At 38.5% G+C, this 20,614-nt stretch overlaps 1 long non-coding RNA gene across 1 annotated transcript in view; it reads right to left on the bottom strand.

Moving 5' to 3' along the window:
- The window catches only part of LOC141584450 (uncharacterized), a 191,986-nt gene that overhangs the window by 61,219 nt on the left and 110,153 nt on the right, over positions 1 to 20,614 (bottom strand). Inside the window, exon 4 of the long non-coding RNA XR_012517503.1 lies at positions 9,221 to 9,311. This is a non-coding gene — a long non-coding RNA (uncharacterized LOC141584450). The remainder of the gene's footprint in view (positions 1 to 9,220; positions 9,312 to 20,614) is intronic.

The following is a 20,614-nucleotide window of genomic DNA, read 5'->3' as shown; positions in this document are numbered from 1 at the left end:
AAGCTTCATAAGTGAAGGAAAAATAAAATCCTTTGTGAACAAGCAAGCACTCAGAGATTTCATCACCACCAAACCTGTTCTACAAGAACTCCTGAAAGAGGCTCTATACATATAAAGAAACAACCAGTACCAGCCATGCCAAAAACACACCAAATGGTAAAAGAGCATCAATACAATCAAGAAGCTGCATCAACTAACCAACAAAACAGCCAGGTAGCATCAAAATGACAGCATCAAATTCACACATAACAATACTATCCCTAAATGTCAATGGACTGAATGCCCCAATCAAAAGAAATAGACTGGCAAATTGGATAAAAAGCCAAAATTCATCAGTGTGCTGTATCCAGGAAACCCATCTTACATGCAAGGATACACAAAGGCTCAAAATAAAGGGATGGAGGAAGATCTACCAAGAAAATGGAGAGCAAAAAAAAGCAGGAGTTGCAATTCTCATCTCTGATAAAATAGACTTTAAAGCAACAAAGATGAAAAGAGACAAAGAAGGACATTACATAATGGTAAAAGGATCACGGCAACAAGAAGAGCTAACGATCCTAAACATATACGCTCCCAATACAGGAGCACCCAGATACATAAGGCAAGTTCTTAATGACTTACAAAGAGACTTAGACTCCCACACAATAATAGTGGGAGACTTTAAAACCCTATTGTCAATATTAGACAGATCAACCAGACAGAAAATCAACAAGGATATCCAGGACCTGAACTCAGACCTGGAACAAGCAAACCTAATAGACATTTACAGAACTCTTCACCCCAAATCCACAGAATATACATTCTTCTCAGCACCACATCACACCTACTCTAAAATTGACCACATAATTGGCAATAAATCACTCCTCAGCAAATGCAAAATAACAGAAATCCTAACAAACAGTCTCTCACATCACAGTGCAATCGAGTTAGAACTCAGAATGCAGAAGCTAACTCAGAACTGCACAGCTTCATGGAAACTGAACAACTTGCTCTTGAATGTTGACTAGATAAACAATGAAATGAAAGCAGAAATAAAGATGTTCTTTGAAACCAATGAGAACGAAGACACAACATACCAGAATCCCTGGGACACATTTAAAGCAGTCTCTAGAGGAAAATATATAGCAATGAGTGCCCACATGAGAAGAAAGGAGAGATCTAAAATTGACACCCTATCATCAAAATTGAAAGAGCTAGAGGAGTAAGATCAAAAAAACTCAAAACCTAGCAGAAGACAGGAAATAACTAAGATCAGAGCAGAACTGAAGAAAACAGACACACAAAAAACTCTTCAAAAAATCAATAAATCCAGGAGCTGGTTTTTTGAAAAGATCAACAAAACAGACCACTAGCCAGATTAATTAAAAAGAAAAGAGAGAATAAACAAATTGAAGCAATAAAAAACGATAAAGGGGATATCACCACATATTCCACAGAAACCCAAACCATCATCAGAGATTATTACAAACAACTCTATGCACATAAACTAGTAAACCTGGAAGAAATGGATAAATTCCTGGACACACGCATCCTCCCAAGCCTAAACCCGGAAAAAGCCAAAACCCTGAATAGACCAATAACAAGGTCTGAAGTTGAGGCAGCAATTAAGAGCGTACCACCCAAAAAAAGCCCAGGTCCAGATGGGTTCACAGCCGAATTCTACCAGACATACAAAGAGGAGCCGATACCATTCCTTCTGAAACTATTCCAGACAATCCAAAAAGAGGGAATCCTTCCATAATCATTTTATGAGACAAACATCATCCTGATACCAAAACCTGGCAGAGACTCAACAAGAAAAGAAAATTTCAGGCCAATATCCATGATGAACATAGATGCAAAAATCTTCAATAAAATACTGGCAAACCGATTGTAACAGCATATCAAAAAGCTCATCCACCATGATCAAGTAGGATTCATCCTGGGAATGCAAGGCTGGTTCAACATACGCAAGTCCATAAACGTAATTCACCACATAAACAGAACCAAAGACAAAAACCACATGATTATCTCAACTGATGCAGAGAAGGCCTTTGACAAAATTCAACAGCTCTTTATGCTAAAAACCCTCAATAAACTAGGTATTGATGGAATGTATCTAAAAACAGTAAAAGCTATTTACGACAAACCAACAGCCAATATCATACTGAATGGGCAAAAACTGGAAGCATTCCCTTTGAAATCTGGCACTAGACAAGGATGCCCTCTCTCACCACTCCTATTCAATATAGTACTGGAAGTTCTAACCAGAGCAATCAGGCAAGAAAAATAAATAAAGTGTATTCAAATTGGAAAGGAGGAAATCAAATTGTCTCTATTTGCAGATGACATGATTGTATATTTAGAAGACCCCATCATCTCAGCCCAAAATCTCCTGAAACTGATAAACAACTTCAGCAAAGTCTCAGGATACAAAATCAACGTGCAAAAATCACAAGCATTCCTATACAGCAGTAACAGACTTAAACAGAGCCAAATCAAGAACGAACTGCCATTCACAATTGCTACAAAGAGAATAAAATACCTAGGAATACAACTAACAAGGAACATAAAGGACCTCTTCAAGGAGAACTACAAGCCATTGCTCAACGAAATAAGAGAGGACACAAACAGATGGAGAAACATTCCACGTTCATGGTTAGGAAGAATCAACATCGTGAAAATGTCCATACTACCCAAAGTAATTTACAGAGTCAACACTATTCCCATCAAGCTACCAATGACCTTCTTCACAGAACTGGAAAAAAACACCTTAAACTTCATATGGAACCAAAAGAGAGCCCGCATAGCCAAGTCAATTCTAAGCAAAAAGAACAAAGCAGGAGGCATCACACTACCAGACTTCAAACTATACTACAAGGCTACAGTCATCAAAACAGCATGGTACTGGTACTAAAACAGAGATATAGACCAATGGAACAGAACGGAGGCCTCAGAGGAAATACAACATAGCCACAACCATCTGATCTTCAACAAACCTGACAAAAACAAGCAATGGGGAAAGGATTTCCTGTTTAATAAATGGTGTTGGGAAAACTGGCTAGCCATGTGCAGAAAGCAGAAACAGGACCCCTTCCTGACACCTTACACCAAAATTAACTCCAGATGGATTAAAGACTTAAACATCAGACCTAATACCATAAAAACCCTAGAAGAAATTCTAGGCAAAACCATTCAGGACATAGGTGTAGGCAAGGACTTCATGACCAAAACGCCAAAAGCAATGGCAACAAAAGCCAAAATAGACAAATGAAACCTAATCAAACTCCACAGCTTCTGCACGGCAAAAGAAACAGTCAGTAGAGTGAATCGGCAACCAATAGAATGGGAAAAAATTTTTGCAGTCTACCCATCTGACAAGGGGCTGATATCCAGAATTTACAAAGAACTAAAACAGATCTACAAGAAAAAAACAAACAAGCCCATTCAAAAATGGGTGAAGGAAATGAACAGATACTTTACAAAAGAAGACATACAGGAGGCCAACAAACATATGAAGAAATGCTCATCATCACTGGTCATTAGAGAAATGCAAATCAAAACCACACTGAGATACCATCTCACACCAGTTAGAATGGCGATCATTAAAAAATCTAGAAACAACAGATGCTGGAGAGGATGTGGAGAAATAGGAACACTTTTACACTGTTGCTGGGAATGTAAATTAATTCAACCATTGTGGAAGACAGTGTGGCGATTCCTCAAGGACCTAAAAATAGAAATCCCATTTGACCCAGCAATCCCATTACTGGGTATATATCCAAAGGATTATAAATCATTCTACTATAAGGACACGTGCACACGAATGTTCATAGCAGCACTGTTTACAATAGCAAAGACCTGGAACCAACCCAAATGCCCAACGATGATAGACTGGATAGGGAAATTATGGTACATATACACCATGGAATATTACGCAGCCATCAAAAACGATGAGTTCAGTGTCCTTTGTAGGGACAGGGATGAACCTGGAAGCCATCATTCTCAGCAAACTGACACAAGAGCAGAAAATCAAACACCGCATATTCTCACTCATAGGCGGGTGTTGAACAATGAGAACATATGGACTCAGGGAGAGAAGAATCACATACTGGGGTCTGTTCAGAGCAGGGACCAAGGGAGGGATATTGGGGAAGTGGGGAGGTCGGGGAGGGATAACATGGGGAGAGATAACATGGGGAGAAATGTCAGATGTAGGTGATGGGGGAATGGAGGCAGCAAACTGCATTGCTATGTGTTTATCTATGCAACAATCCTACATGATTTGCACATGTACCTACCCCAGAACCTAAAGTACAATTTAAAAAAAATCAAAAGTTACCTTTTATAACAAAGGCTAAAATAAAATTATGTGCATTAATGCATAATTTTATTTTAGCCTTTGTTATAAAAGGTAACTTTTGATTTATTAGTTATTTGGAAATTGTTATTAAATTTTATGATGATAGTAGTTTAAAGTATTGTAGGGAGATCATAAATATAATTTATAGGAGTGAGTCTGAAATGAACCATTTCTGGGATTTATAGTATTGTTATAGTTGGAGGCCAAATACGTTTATGATTTTACTTAATTCTATACACTTCTTAATTCACCTATAGGTATGAAGCTCTCTCTAGAATATAAAGATTGCCTTGATGGTTAATTTAAAATATATTAAAAGTACAAACATATGTTCTCACATGACACAAATTAAACTACTGAAAATAGATAAAATGTCTCAAATAAATGTTTAATGGGGATTCTTTTTCTTTTTAACCTGTCATAAAATGCCACTTGACATATCTCATGTTTAATTTAATAAAATGGCACTGAAGATAGGACTGTAATACAAAAGCAAAGCATACATTTTCAGTACTTGTTGCAAAAGTGGTTTTAATTCTATATCTTAGAATATCCCACGTTCAAACACAAGATATTTAGTTGGTTTGAATAACTTGACAAAGGAAAGCAAGGCCAACAATGATGATATTTCATTTCTCATTATATTTTATTATGACATAAAGTTAATAATAGAGAATATGAAATCCAGCTGTCTGCATTTAATTCTTATTCCATCAATTCATGTTGTGTAACTTTAGGTAAGTTATTTAAGCTCTATGCTTCAGTTTCCTCATCTGTACGATAGGCAGTTGAGAGAAGTTAAGTTATGCTTGGTGTGAGAACTAAATGAATGAATATATGTAACCAAATTAATTAGCATCCTTTCTGTACAGTTAGCACTTAACAGATATTACTTATGATTATTGCTGTTACTATAATTATTTTCTCTAGTTCAGAAAATGGTTGGAAAAATTTAGTTTGATAGTAAAAACAAATTTTGTTAGCTGTCATTTAATGGGTTAAGGGAAATTTTTTAAATTCAGATATTATATATTGCTTATATTACTTTTATTTATCATCTATGGTATTTTATGGACATAATCATATAAGTTGATTACTTAACTTCCATTTTAAAGTAAAGTTCCAATTTTAATATGAGTATAATTTTTCATAGTATTTTGAAATTCTCTCTCTCTTGTCTTCATAATTAGCCAGGAAAAATAACAGGTGTTATAGACTGAATTTTTTTGTCTCCTCAGAACTTACATGCTGTAGCCCCTACCCTTCAATGTGACAGTATTAAGACACAGGCTTTGGAAGAAGTAGTTGAAAATGGATATAGAATAATGTCCAACATGAAAATGTAGCAGACCACTCAAAACTATTCACTAGAGGAAAAGATTAAAAAAGAGAGTCTGACACAGGAAGCTTTTCTTTAAAATTTTAACAAGGAATTAGCTACAGCTATCCAATCAAACTTTGGACTTTCTAAAAAATAACAAGCAATGATTTAAACCAAAATAGTAAATAGTATTTCTTACAAATACACAAAATTTCTTATGTTGTATGTATTAACACATATTATCCATAAGTAATCACATTCTCTACTATGTATAGGCATAATTTCATAGATGTTGGTTTTGTTAACATCTACTGATTTGAGGGGATGATAGTTACTTTCCATAAATGACTTTGTAGGTATAAGTTTCATGTATTATTCATTTGAACAAAGTGAACCACATCTTTGGTTTCATATGTCAGAGATTTCTAGTATTTCAGAGTCTCTCACCCAATTTATGACATGACTCAAGCAAAAATGCCTAATTATTCAATTTTTCCACAAAAGGATCACATTATCTTCATTAATATCCAAGATTAAAGATATCTAAACATTTTTATCTACTTGATATTAACAATCTAGATATTTTTAAACATTTGAAAGAATACATGAATTTTCAGACTATTAAGAGAAATGCTTCGTTTCCTTATTTTCACTGGAAAAAAAAATAGCTAAACTCTCTAAGTGGTAAGTAATAAGAAGTAAACTTTCGCCTTCTTCTCCCATCACCCAACCTATTTCCCTTTAAAAAAAATTAACATTTGACTTGTCTAATTTAGTGAGGCTGAGAAAAGAAACTGGATTTGCCTGGTTCCCACTGTTTTAACAGCCATCTGTTCCAAGAATGTGGCGCTGCCATACTCCACCTTCTCTCCAGCAATTACAGCTGAGAGAGGACCCAAGTGTTTCTTCCTCAGGCAGGTCTAAAGGCCTGTCAGTCTCTGTCCTGGCTAAAGGCATAAAAGCTAGGAGGCAATGCAATAATTCCCTTCATGGTTTTCTGCTACATCTGCTCTGTCATTCAGCTTTCAATGGGATTTTCTTAAAAACAGAAGTAGGGGAAGTACTAGGTCTTTGAGGGTAGCCACAGAGCCAGGCCAGATTTTATTTGTATGGACAGTTGATCTCAAACACAAGAAGGAAATAATATCATCATTATATCCATAAACTGCAACATAAGTATTTGTTGTTAAGCAGTCTTGTCTCATATAAATACTTTTCTAAAGAATGCCACTATTCTACTCAAAATATTTACTTTAAAATCTTTTCCAATTTCTTGTTATGCTATCAACTTTTCGATTAGAACAAACTGTCAAGACATAGTGCACTAACTACTTTTACAACATTTAGTGTTAACTAACATTTTCAAAGAAATGTGTTTCTTAGAACAGTCTATCCTGGTGAAGACTGAGTAGCAGATTTATAACACCAAAGATGAAACTCTTGCATTAGCAATATGGAACATCTTAAGAATTTGAGATGTTCTAAGCCACTTGGGATAAATGGTCAGGTGGTACAGAAATAGATACAGATATAGATCCCTCACCCTTGAAGTTCAGAACATAATTTACTTTCTTTTTAAAAAAATTATGTTCCTATACTTTTTTATTTTTTTCCATAATTATTGGGGTACAGATGGTATTTGGTTACATAAGTTCTTTAGTGGTGATTTGTGAGATTTTAGTACACCCATCACCCAAGCAGTATACATTGCACCATGTTTATTGTCTTGTATCCCTTGTAACCTTTCCTCTCCTCCCCATGAGTCCCCAGAGTCCCTTGTATCATTCTTATGTCTTTGCGTCCTCATAGCTTAGCTCTTGCGTATCACTGAGGATATACGACGTTCAGTTTTCCATCCATTCCTGCGTTACTTACACAGAATCATAGTCTCCAGTCTCATCCAGGTCACTGCGAATGTCATTAATTCATTCCTTTTTTGGGCTGAGTAGTATTCCATCATATAAATATATCACAGTTTCTTTATCCATTCATAGACTGATGGGCATTTAGGATGATTCCATGATTTTGCTATTGTGAATTTTGCTGCTATAAACAGGTGTGTGCAAGTATCTTTTTCATATACTGACCACTTTTCCTCTGGGCAAATACCCAGTAGTGGGATTGTTGGATCAAATGGTAGTTCTACTTTCAGTTCTTTAAGGAATCTCCACACTGTTTTATGTAGTGGCTATACTAGTTGACATTCCCATCAGAAGTGTAGAAGTGGTCCCTGCTTACCACATCTATGCCAACATCTATTGTTTTTTGATTTTTTTATTATGGCCATTCTTGCAGGAGTAAGGTGGTATGACACTGTGGTTTTGATTTGCATTTCCCTGATCATTAGTGATGTTGAGCATTTTTTCATGTTTGTTAGTTATTTGTTAATCTTCTTTTGAGAATTGTCTCTTCATATCCTTAGCCCACTTTTTGATGAGAATGTATGTTTGTTTTTTACTGAAATGTTTGAGTTCATTATAGATTCTGGATATTAGCCCTTTATCCAAAGTATAGATTTTGAAGATTTTCTCCCACTCTGTGGGTTGTCTGTTTACTCTGCTGACTGTTCCTTTTTTTGTGCAAAAGTTCTTTAGTTTAATTAAGTACTAACTCTTTATCTTTGTTTTTATTGCATTTGCTTTTGGGTTTTTGGTCATGAAATCCTTGCCTAAGCCAATGTCTAGAAGGGTTTTCCATTGTTATCTTCTAGAATTTTTATAGTTTCAGGTCTTAGATTTAAGTTCTTAATCCATTTTGAGCTGATTTTTTTATAAGATGAGCAATGAGGATCCAGTTTCATTCTCCTACACGTGGCTAGCCAATTATTTCAGCCCCATTTGTTAAAAAGGGTGTCCTTTCCACACTTTATGTTTTTGCTTGATTTGTCGAACGTCAGTTGACTGTAAGTATTTGGGTTACTTTCTTTAATCCATCATTCCCTAAACTTACTTGTCCATAGTACACGTTTTAATTTTTATAAAGCAAAAGTTAACAGCCTTTGGAACTTTTATTTAAGTAAAGATTCTTTGGAAAATATTTGTTGAATTGAGTCCATAAAAACGGTCTGCTTGTTTGTAGGATTTCTCTAAACAGTGAAAGTGCAAGAGTAGGTGGTGGGAAAATTGCTTTATAAAAGTAATAGAACTACTTAAAACAACAAGCTCTTTGGTTTCCTGTGTTCACTTTAATGTAGCATACCACTTTGACAGAGGTAGAGCTTTTTATAAAACTTTACATCTAATTTTTCCCTACAATAATTTTCAGCTAATTTTTTTCCAACGGTAATTATTCACCCTCCTAGGGAGGTAATGAAGAGAAGTAGCAAGGATAAGCATAGCATGCCACTTCACACTGAGTTAAATCAGGTATTGGTTAAATGGGTTTATGTAGAGAGGCATTATCTGTTAAGTGCTTTTTCTTCCTTTTTTAACCAGAACCTTATCACTATAAAGTATAGTATTTTGTTTAAATCACAAGTTGTTCTTTCTCAACAAAATGTTGCATTTGATTGTAGGACAGGAAAAAGCACAATACTAAAAACATGAGGGAATGCTCACCTTTTGTGAAATCAACTTGTTTCCAAGACTGCTGGTTGAAGAAAATACTGTGAATTATTTTCTGAATGCCTTTTGGTGAGGACTTTTGTACCTGCAAAAAACAGAATGTATTTTCAACTTTGATTTACAGCCTTAATCCTGCATGGATTATAAAAACAATGAATGATCAAGTAATATCATTTGCCAAGAAAGCATGATAGAGAAAAAATTATACTTCAAGAAAATAAATTTAAAGCATTGGTAAATGTGATGTCACTACGGTAATATCAGTTGACCATGAGTCTAAAATTATACACAAACATGAAACACTTAAGTGTGGTGAGCTGTATATAATATTCAGACTATTTACAGTTTCAGACTATTTTCAGTTTCAGACTTCACAGTGGTGAGCAGGTTGTAACATATCCATTAGGAGAAATTAAAAATAATTTTGAATTTTATTTGAATTACTTGCTCATTTATTCTTTACATTAGATTAGATATAAATTACATTAGGTATAAAGTAGAAATAACATGGCAACATATGAAACACAAATTTATAAATTATATAAAAAATTTGTAGTACATTGCTTAATAAAGAAAGAGACCAGAAATCTAAAATAATTAAGTCATATATATGTCAAGACAGGAAATGTTCTTTTGTTTTGTTTTGAGATGGAGTCTCTCTCTGTCATCAGACTGATTCCCCTGCTTCAGCCTCCAAGTAGCTGAACTACAGACACACGGCATCACGCCCAGCTAATTTTTTTTTTTGTATTTTAGTAGAGACAGGGTTTCACCATGTTGGCCAGGATGATCTTGATCTCCTTACCTCATGAACTGCCCACCTCGGCCTCCCAAAGTGCTGGGAGTACAGGTGTGAGCCACCATACCTGGCCCCTCAAATACCTTTCTACATGATCCCTAAAGAGACTCCTTAAAACAGGGAAAAGTTTCAAATTCTTCTTCACTTCTCTAACTTTCTATACTTTTTGTCTAAATACCATCCTAAACTCAGAGGGCCTCTCTATCTAGATCCCTCACCCTTTAGGGCCTTTTGTCCTCAGAAATATTTTGACATGCCAATTATATTCTTACTTTACTGGTCTATTTGTATTCAGAAACTCTTGTTCATTCTTCCCTTTTATCTCTGACTTACCAGGACAATTTAGAGATCCTTTTGACTGTGTATGTCAAGACTCCCCTGCATCGGGCCAAGGCAGATGGAGTTTTGTTTTTACACAGAAAATACTTTAATTGCTGGGTAAAGCATATTTTTGGCAATACTCCCTTTGTGAAGCCTAAGATGCTTAATGGGTGTAGCAACCCATACCTCCCCACCAAAAATAAAGACAGGATCAATTCAATTATAGACCAACATTCTCATCATATAAAATCAGGTCTATTATTTGTCTTACATGATTCTGAAAGCCATCTCTTTTCCAAAGCCCCAAAGGCTGCAGATGCTTGGGCAATAAGCACTCACTTAAAAATAGAGTTACACTATGGACCTCCATCCAGGAGGAACTAGTCCACATGGGTACCCAAGGATGACTGGGTGCAGGCTGTAAGGCTTGAGAGGGCCAGTATACCTTGATATCCCTGGCTTGACTGCAGGACTGGCCTCCTACAGAATCTAGGTACCCTGGCATCTTTATGATTTCTTCTCTGTCTTTCAGATCATGACAAGGACAAATCTAAAGTATAAGCAAAACTCCTAATACCAGGACTTGTAGATTGATCAAAGGATACTCTGTGCAGGACCCTTCTCTGCACACTCTTGCAGAGGCATGACTACTGGGCCTTTTTAACAGAGTAGAGTCACTAGGAATCCAGACCTCTATACCCAAGGATTCACCCCCTTCCGATGCATCCTTAAAAATGAATAAATTTGGCCTTCAAACCCTAAAAGTAACAACAGCAAACAAACAAACAAAAAACAAATTTCATTTTACAAAATCAGAGGAAGCCTGGCCAAAAGAACTAAAGTACGAATTTTAATACCATCCTCCTGCTGGACCTTTTCTGCTGCTGTCAGGGCATAGTCAGAGGTCCACTATTTGCAAATCTTCAAAACTTTGTGAAAAAAACGTTTAAAAGTTCTTGGAGGACACCAAAAAGTCATCAAGGGTTTCCAAAAACTGACCCTTATATTCAGACTACCTTGAAAGGATATAAGTATCTTCATGGACAAGCCCTCTCATGAGAAAAACGACAAACCCTCTATGAGGCAGCACTCTCCTGTGGGGATAGCCTACACCTGGCAGACGTAAACTACCCCAAGGGAGCTACAGCCATTCCCCAGCAGGACCCCAATTGGGACTACAGACAAAAACATGGCCCAGAACCATACGCTCCTGTGTCTAATTTAAAAAAAAAAAAATGTAAATAAAGGTCAAGGCTATAAACTACAATAAACTAGCCACAACAGACCAGAGTAAGACAAGAACTGAGGACTTTCACACTTCCCAATAACAAATTCTGAGTTATTATTTGTTATAATCAAGTGAGTTAGATAGAAAGGTGCCACATTCTGAGTTCCAATTGTGAGTCCTTTATTGCTGGTGACTGAGAGGTGGCTAACGCTGAAAATTATCTCTGGCCCGAGGAATTTCTTTTTATACCTTGCTTAAGAAAGGGGAGGTTGAGCCTAGCTGAAGTGAAATTTTACAGAAGCAGAACAAGCAAGTTAGGTGGGGAGGCTGGTAACTAGGAGGCAGGAGGCTCCCATGATTGTTGATTAACTAAGGAGGGTATACACAAGTGGTTCCCATGATTGCTGGTTACCAAGGGCGGGAGGGGTGAGGCAGAGATTAAGATGGAGTCTGTCTGGCTAACACAGGGTAGGTTAGCACAATTAAATTTATAATTTTCAGAGGATGCTGGGAAGATGGCCGCCTAAGAACAGCTCAGGACTTCAGCTCCCAGTGAAAGTGCAGAGGGTGAGTGGACGTCGCAATTCCAGACGAACTCTTATTGCCCACAGACCAGGAGATACCCAGGCAGAGGGGTCGCCAGCATCGCAGTCCCAGCCGGTGCGGCTGTTTTGGCCCCCGCGGGGCTGATTCCGCCCACGAGGCTGCGGTGACCACTCCCTGTTGCTGCGGTTCTCCATACAAAAGCCACTGGTCTGGGAGCCCTCTTAGCTGGTGAGCAGAGCCCTGAGACGGCAGAGTTGCCCATTCATCTGAAATAGCGAGTCAGGCCAGGAGATTCATAGGCAAAAAATCCGCCAGGAGCCGGCGCCGCAGTTTGAGCCGACTCCGTGAGTCGCAGCACGGGAGAACCCGGCGCCTTTTCAACAAGCGACCTGAACGCGGGGTCCTTCAACTTAAAAGAAAAGACTCTGAGTCAGGGAGCCAGGTGATCAGGCTCAGTTGGTCCCACCCCTTCACGCCCAACAACAATGAAAACAAAAACAGTAATTGGAAACCCTCTGGGTTGAGCCCTTCAAACCAAGCACAGCTGAACCGGGATGGTCCGGCTAGGTGGGGGAGGGGCTTCCACCATTACTGAGACTCTCCACCACTACGGAGGCAGGCCGCCATTGCCGAGGCAACCTGCCATTGCCGAGGCAACCTGCCACAACAGAGAAAGTCACCCATAACAGAGGCGGGACCACCATTGCAGAGACAGTTCTAACTACGCCCATATAAAAAGGACTGCAGGGAAGAGCTCAGGGCAGCTGGGCGTAGCCCACAGCAGCTCAGCAAAGCCCCTGCGGGAGGGAGTGGCTAGGCGTGCTGCTAGCTGGGCGGGTCAGACCTGAAAGAAAAATCAAAAAAGGCAGTAGTGCAACGGAAACTCATAAAGCTCCAACTCCCTGGGACAGAGACAGACAACAGGTGGATAAACCCACAAAAATGGGAAGAAACCAGCGCAAAAAGGATGAAAACTCCCGAAGCCAGAACACCTCTCCTCCTAAAAGGGATCACAACTCCTCACCAGCAAGGGAACCAGACTGGATGGAGAAGGAGGGTGCTGAAATGACAGAATCAGACTTCAGAAGGTGGGTAGTAAGAAACTACAGTGAGCTAAAAGAACATGTTCTAACCGAACGCAAAGAAAATAGGAACCTTGAAAAAAGATTGGACAAACTGCCGATGAGAATGGACAGCACAGAGAGGAGTATAAGTGAATTGATGGAGCTGAAAAACGCAACACGAGAACTTCGTGAAGCATGCACAAGCTTCAACAGCCGAATTGACCAAGCAGAAGAAAGGATATCAGAGGTCGAAGATCAACTCAATGAAATAAAAAGAGAAGGCAAGAACAGAGAAAAAAGCGCAAAAAGGAATGAACAAAATCTTCAAGAAATGTGGGACTATGTGAAAAGACCTAATCTACGTCTGATAGGTGTACCTGAATGTGATGAAGAGAATGAATCCAAGCTGGAAAATACTCTTCAGGATATTATCCAGGAAAACTTCCCCAACCTAGCAAGGCAGACCAATATTCAAATCCAGGAAATACAGAGAACACCACAAAGATATTCCTCAAGAAGAGCAACCCCAGGGCACATAATCGTCAGATTCACCAGGGTTGAAATGAAAGAGAAAATGCTAAGGACAGCCAGAGAGAAAGGTCGGGTTACCCACAAAGGGAAGCCCATTAGACTCACAGTAGATCTCTCAGCAGAAACCCTACAAGCCAGAAGAGATTGGGGGCCAATATTCAACATCCTTAAAGAAAAGAACTTTCAACCCAGAATCTCCTATCCAGCCAAACTAAGCTTCATAAGTGAAGGAAAAATAAAATCCTTTGTGAACAAGCAAGCACTCAGAGATTTCATCACCACCAAACCTGCTCTACAAGAACTCCTGAAAGAGGCTCTACACATATAAAGGAACAACCAGTACCAGCCACTCCAAAAACACACCAAATGGTAAAAGAGCATCAATACAATCAAGAAGCTGCATCAACTAACCAACAAAACAGCCAGGTAGCATCAAAATGACAGCATCAAATTCACACATAACAATACTATCCCTAAATGTCAATGGACTGAATGCCCCAATCAAAAGAAATAGACTGGCAAATTGGATAAAAAGCCAAAACTCATCAGTGTGCTGTATCCAGGAAACCCATCTTACATGCAAGGATACACAAAGGCTCAAAATAAAGGGATGGAGGAAGATCTACCAAGAAAATGGAGAGCAAAAAAAGGCAGGAGTTGCAATTCTCATCTCTGATAAAACAGACTTTAAAGCAACAAAGATGAAAAGAGACAAAGAAGGACATTACATAATGGTAAAAGGATCACTGCAAAAAGAAGAGCTAACGATCCTAAATATATACGCACTCAATACAGGAGCACCCAGATACATAAGGCAAGTTCTTAATGACTTACAAAGAGACTTAGACTCCCACACAATAATAGTGGGAGACTTTAACACCCCATTGTCAATATTAGACAGATCAACCAGACAGAAAATCAACAAGGATATCCAGGACCTGAATACAGACCTGGAACAAGCAAACCTAATAGACATTTACAGAACTCTCCACCCCAAATCCACAGAATATACATTCTTCTCAGCACCACATCACACCTACTCTAAAATTGACCACATAATTGGCAATAAATCACTCCTCAGCAAATGCAAAAGAACAGAAATCATAACAAACAGTATCTAAGACCACAGTGCAATCGAGTTAGAACTCAGAATGCAGAAACTAACTCAGAACCGCACAGCTTCATGGAAACTGAACAACTTGCTCTTGAATGTTGACTGGATAAACAATGAAATGAAAGCAGAAATAAAGATGTTCCTCGAAACCAATGAGAACGAAGACACAACATACCAGAATCTCTGGGACACATTTAAAGCAGTCTCCAGAGGAAAATATATAGCAATGAGTGCCCACATGAGAAGAAAGGAGAGATCTAAAATTGACACCCTATCATCAAAATTGAAAGAGCTAGAGGAGTAAGATCAAAAAAACTCAAAACCTAGCAGAAGACAGGAAATAACTAAGATCAGAGCAGAATTGAAGGAAATAGAGACTCAAAAAACTCTTCAAAAAATCAATAACTCCAGGAGCTGGTTCTTTGAAAAGATCAACAAAACAGACAGACCACTAGCCAGGTTAATAAAAAAGAAAAGAGAGAATAACCAAATTGATGCAATAAAAAACGATAAAGGGGATATCACCACAGATTCCACAGAAATCCAAACCATCATCAGAGATTATTACAAACAACTCTATGCACATAAACTAGTAAACCTGGAAGAAATGGATAAATTCCTGGACACCTGTATCCTCCCAAGCCTAAACCTGGAAGAAGCCGAAACCCTGAATAGACCAATAACATGGTCTGAAGTCGAGGCAGCAATAAAGAGCCTACCACCCAAAAACAGCCCAGATCCAGATGGGTTCACAGCTGAATTCTACCAGACACACAAAGAGGAGCTGATACCATTCCTTCTGAAACTATTTCAGACAATCCAAAAAGAGGGAATCCTTCCCAAATCATTTTACGAGACAAACATTATCCTGATACCAAAACCCGGCAGAGACTCAACAAGAAAAGAAAATTTCAGGCCAATATCCATGATGAACATAGATGCAAAAATCTTCAATAAAATTCTGGCAAACCGATTGCAACAGCATATCAAGAAGCTCATCCACCATGATCAAGTAGGATTCATCCCAGGGATGCAAGGCTGGTTCAACATACGCAAGTCCATAAACGTAATTCACCACATAAACAGAACCAAAAACAAAAACCACATGATTATCTCAATTGATGCAGAGAAGGCTTTCGACAAAATTCAACAACGCTTTATGCTAAAAACCCTCAATAAACTAGGTATTGACGGAACGTATCTCAAAACAATAAAAGCTATTCATGACAAACCAACAGCCAATATCATACTGAGTGGGCAAAAACTGGATGCATTCCCTTTGAAATCTGGCACTAGACAAGGATGCCCTCTCTCACCACTCCTATTCAATATAGTACTGGAAGTTCTAGCCAGAGCAATCAGGCAAGAAAAAGAAATAAAGGGTATCCAAATTGGAAAGGAGGAAATCAAATTGTCTCTATTTGCAGATGACATGATTGTATATCTGGAAGACCCCATCATCTCAGCCCAAAATCTCCTGAAACTGATAAACAACTTCAGCAAAGTCTCAGGACACAAAATCAACGTGCAAAAATCACAAGCGTTCCTATACACCAGTAATAGACTTCAAGAGAGCCAAATCAAGAACGAACTGCCATTCACAATTGCTACAAAGAGAATAAAGTACCTAGGAATACAACTAACAAGGAATGTAAAGGACCTCTTCAAGGAGAACTACAAGCCATTGCTCAACGAAATAAGAGAGGATACAAACAGATGGAGAAACATTCCATGTTCATGGTTAGGAAGAATCAACATCGTGAAAATGGCCATACTGCCCAAAGTAATTTACAGATTCTACGCTATTCCCATCAAGCTACCAATGACCTTCTTAACAGAACTGTAAAAAAACACCTTAAACTTCATATGGAACCAAAAGAGAGCCCGCATAGCCAAGTCAATTCTAAGCAAAAAGAACAAAGCAGGAGGCATCACACTACTGGACTTCAAACTATACTACAAGGCTACAGTCATCAAAACAGCATGGTACTGGTACCAAAACAGAGATATAGACCAATGGAACAGAAGAGAGGCCTCAGAGGAAATACAACATAGCCACAACCATCTGATCTTCAACAAACCTGACAAAAACAAGCAATGGGGAAAGGACTCCCTGTTTAATAAATGGTGTTGGGAAAACTGGCTAGCCATGTGCAGAAAGCAGAAACAGGACCCCTTCCTGACACCTTACACCAAAATTAACTCCAGATGGATTAAAGACTTAAACATCAGACCTAATACCATAAAAACCTTAGAAGAAAATCTAGGCAAAACCATTCAGGACATAGGTGTAGGCAAGGACTTCATGACCAAAACGCCAAAAGCAATGGCAACAAAAGCCAAAATAGACAAATGGGACCTAATCAAACTCCACAGCTTCTGCACGGCAAAAGAAACAGTCAGTAGAGTGAATCGGCAACCAACAGAATGGGAAAAAATTTTTGCAGCCTACCCATCTGACAAGGGGCTGATATCCAGAATTTACAAAGAACTAAAACAGATCTACAAGAAAAAAACAAACAAGCCCATTCAAAAACGGGTGAAGAATATGAACAGATACTTTACAAAAGAAGGCATACAGGAGGCCAACAAACATATGAAAAAATGCTCATCATCACTGGTCATCAGAGAAATGCAAATCAAAACCACATTGAGATACCATCTCACACCAGTTAGAATGGCGATCATTAAAAAATCGGGAAACAACAGATGCTGGAGAGGATGTGGAGAAATAGAACACTTTTACACTGTTGGTGGGAATGTAAATTAATTCAACCATTGTGGAAGACAGTGTGGTGATTCCTCAACGACCTAAAAATAGAAATCCCATTTGACCCAGGAATCCCATTACTGGGTATATATCCAAAGGATTATAAATCATTCTACTACAAGGACACGTGCACAAGAATGTTCATAGCAGCACTGTTTACAATAGCAAAGACCCGGAACCAACCCAAATGCCCAACGATGATAGACTGGATAGGGAAAATGTGGTACATATACGCCATGGAATATTACGCAGCCGTCGAAAACGATGAGTTCACGTCCTTTGTAGGGACATGGATGAACCTGGAAACCATCATTCTCAGCAAACTGACACAAGAGCAGAAAATCAAACACCGTATATTCTCACTCATAGGCGGGTGTTGAACAATGAGAACACATGGACACAGGGAGGGGAGCACTACACACTGGGGTCCGTTGGGGGAAATGGGGTAGGGGCGGGAGGTTGGGGAGGTGGGAAGAGATAGCATGGGGAGAAATGACAGATACAGGTGAGGGGACGGAAGGCAGCAAACCACACTGCCATGTGTGTTATCTATGCAACAATCTTGCATGTTCATCACATGTACCCCAAAACCTAAAATGCAATAAAAAAAAGAAAAAAAAATTTATAATTTTCATTTTGTTAAATGTACAATATTTACAACATAATCTATCTCATAACTATTCATATCATTATTACTTCATTAATATATTACCCCTTTGTTGAAATAGTTTTCTAGTGAGAGGTGTTACAGTTTAGTGATTAGGAGCTCAAACTTGGATTAAATCCTAGTTCTATCAACAGCTTGGACAAGTTAATTATTCTATTATTTCCTCAAATTCCTTCCCTGTAAAGCTAGGATGAACATACAATCTGCCCCACTGGGTTCCTGTGAGGATTTCAGTGAGTTTAAATATGGCAAAATTTGAGAGACAGTATTTTAGTTACTATACGGTTTTAGTAACTCTGTAATTTTTATTATGATTCCTTAGATATCTTACTATTCATTTCCAAATATGGGGAATTTCTAATATATTAGAATTAGTGTTATAGTCAGAGAACATAATATGTATACATTAGCTTCAGTTAAATGTATGCTAAAATATTCACTATTTTTGGATTTATCAATTTATTCCAGTAATTCAGTTATTTACTTCATATATGCCATATTGATAGATGCTTAAAAGTTTAGGATTACTATATAATGGCACTTTAATTTCCGTAATTATCTAATTAATAAGACTTTCAGCATTCAGACTGATGACAGGTTAGTCTCTGCAATAAATATATTTTATTTGGGTATTAGTGTGTTAAGATATATTTGGAAAATGACTAAGTTTGTATCCTGACTTCTCTACCTCAGGATTTTTTGACAGAAATCCAAAAACTTTCACTTAAGCATCAAAGGAGGGAAATGAGGCAGAATATTAGCCATCAGAAGTTGGAGAATAGTGACATTTGAGACAGGAGAGCCAATAAAGGAGGCTTCAAGAAAGAGAGTTTGGGTTTTTATGACTGTAAAATAAGATGACAATGTTTAAAGAACCACTATATTTATTGATTAAAATGATAATTTCAGTAGTTATTTTACAAAACCAAAATTAAGTTGGAGGTAATTTGAGTATACCAGAGCAAGGCTGTTTTTTTGGTTTTCTGAAAGTTTGATTTTGGGAAAATCTAGAAAAGGCTGAATCTTAACCATCAGGATGAATGAACTTTAGACAATGAGAGGACATAGAGGACTAAAGGGTAACATTGTAGCCTACTGACCTTAGCGTTAAAGGAGGTATACAGTGGGATGCTCCTGAGTTGCTAATATCAGCATGTTAGAGTAGGTAGTTTGACAGACATGAGGGGGCAGGAGAGGGCCCCCCCAAGAAATGTCATCAGGTGATGGTCAGGCAGTTGTTAAACTGTCTCTCTGAAATGATAATTGGTTGCAGCTAGTGCCTGAGGAAGATAAGCTCCCAATATATAGAAAACACCTGGAGTTACTGATCAGCAGCTTCCCGATAATATCTCAGGAGTTGGGTGGGCAGGCTCAAGCATGTGCACTAAGAGGCAAAATGGCAGATGTATGACCTTCCTCTGGGGGTATTCAACCGATAAAGGAAATTTGCCCCTAGAGAGCATGCACACAGTCTCAGTAAATGGAAGATGCATGAAGTCACCCTCCAATGTGCTGACTGATACTGCATATGTGGCTGCTCAGCAGCAGCCTACCCCAAGGGAAGAATCAACAGAGGAGAAAAGAAAACCCTGGAACCATGCCAATGTATAAAACCCCACATCAAGTACTGAACAGGGTACTTGGATCTCTCAAGTCACCCATTTGGCCTTCCAAGTTTACTTTGCTTCCTTTGATCCCACTGTAAAACTTTTCAATAAACCCTCACTCCTGCTCTAAAACTTACCTCCATCTCTCCCTCAGACTTAAACCTACTTGTGCTCCTTGGCCAAATTCTGTTTTCTGAGGAGGCAAGGGTTGATATTGGTGCCAACCTTTATGGATTCACCACTGGTAACAAGCTACTGGGCCAGGAAATTAACAAGTTAAAGACAGAGAGATCCAAGATGGCTGATCACTAGCAGCTCGGGATTGTAGCTCCCAGAGAAAACGCAAAGAAAGAGAGGACGCCACACCTTCACATGAATTCTTGTTGCTCATGCACCAGGAGATTCCCAGCGGAGGAGCCCCATGGGTCGCCAGCGTGACTCTTGTGACCGGCGAGGCGGTTTTGCCGGCGCCTCTGAGCGTCGGTTCTTGGTGCAGAGTCAGAAAAGCACCATCAATCTTAACGCCGCTGATTTAGTCGGCGCAGTGGGTTGCTCAGATTTCGGCGCTGAGAATCAATAAGTTGGACGTCCACTCAGAAACCCAATTACAAAGACGGTAATTATAAAGACCACAGATGGATAAATTTACAACGAAGGGAAGAAAACAGTCAAAAAAGACTGAGAATACCCAAGATCAAAACGCCTCTTCCTCAGCAGGGGATCCCAGTTCCTCATCAGCAA

Source organism: Saimiri boliviensis, chromosome 5, assembly GCF_048565385.1.
Source record: "Saimiri boliviensis isolate mSaiBol1 chromosome 5, mSaiBol1.pri, whole genome shotgun sequence".
Classification (NCBI taxonomy): domain Eukaryota; kingdom Metazoa; phylum Chordata; class Mammalia; order Primates; family Cebidae; genus Saimiri; species Saimiri boliviensis.
Note: the sequence above shows the minus strand (reverse complement) of the source record. Positions and strands in the feature narration are given on the sequence as shown.